General features: G+C 44.9%; 1 long non-coding RNA gene across 1 annotated transcript; it reads right to left on the bottom strand.

The window, feature by feature from the left end:
- Window positions 1–15: 15 nt before the first annotated feature.
- Window positions 16–876, bottom strand: LOC147819816 (uncharacterized). The gene is made up of 4 exons (XR_015436346.1): window positions 854–876; window positions 568–649; window positions 405–468; window positions 16–312 (listed from the first exon to the last, which is right to left on the bottom strand). It is a non-coding gene; the product is annotated as an uncharacterized LOC147819816 (long non-coding RNA).

The following is an 876-nucleotide window of genomic DNA, read 5'->3' as shown; positions in this document are numbered from 1 at the left end:
GCCATTCATGTCTGAAGGATCTTAAATGGACGCTTTGACTCCAGCATGAGCAGCAGCCCGTCCGGCTCTCTGCATTACAGAGTGGTCCTTGTCCTGGGTGGGGACAGTGTGTGTCTATGTGTGTGTGTGTGTGTGTGTGTGTGTGTGTGTGTGTGTGTGGCTGCTGTCTTACGTGCTGTCTGGACGAGGCTGGCGTTGTTGGGCCCTTGGACGGAACGGCTGGTCTGGCAAGAGGTCATCCCTGCTCCTGGACGGCTCGGTCAAGACAGTCTCATTCGTCAGATTCCCCCTCCTCGAGCTGTTCCACCAACCCTGAATTGGTTCACGCACAGACAAAGATATGTCATTTTTATCTACACGTGTTCAATAAAGAGGTAGAAGAGTATGCACAAAGGAGTCATCACCAAAAAGCCAAATAACGGTTGTGTGTTTGTAGTTCCTTGTTGAATTGATTTTCTTCTCCTGTGTCTGGAAACATAAAAGGACATGACATTGGTTACACGTGTCAAATCAGCAGACATTTAATCTTATTATTATTTTTTTTATTAAAAGTACTTCATGCTTTACCTGAAAAAAATTAAAATTGAGAAGCAAATGAGCAAGATAAAAGAACAGATAAATAAGACCATCAGGATCTTCTTTAGGTCTCCTGCGGACAGAAGAGACAGAGCATCAGTACGTACACATCGCGTTGTAAACACTTTGTGTAGTGATCTTAACCTCCAACATGTTTCCTGTATGAAAGCAATATACACCACATGCTCACTCTCTCTCTTACACACACACACACACACACACACACACACACACACACACACACACACACACACACATGGCCTTGAAATTCACTCACGGTCAAACACGTGGACAGGGTCA

The sequence above is a fragment of the Seriola lalandi genome, unplaced genomic scaffold (assembly GCF_002814215.2).
Source record: "Seriola lalandi dorsalis isolate HSWRI2012SDOR001 ecotype SW California unplaced genomic scaffold, Sedor1 jcf7180002044194, whole genome shotgun sequence".
NCBI classification, from domain to species: domain Eukaryota; kingdom Metazoa; phylum Chordata; class Actinopteri; order Carangiformes; family Carangidae; genus Seriola; species Seriola lalandi.
The sequence above is the reverse complement of the archived record's forward strand: the minus strand, read 5'-3'. Positions and strand labels throughout refer to the sequence as shown.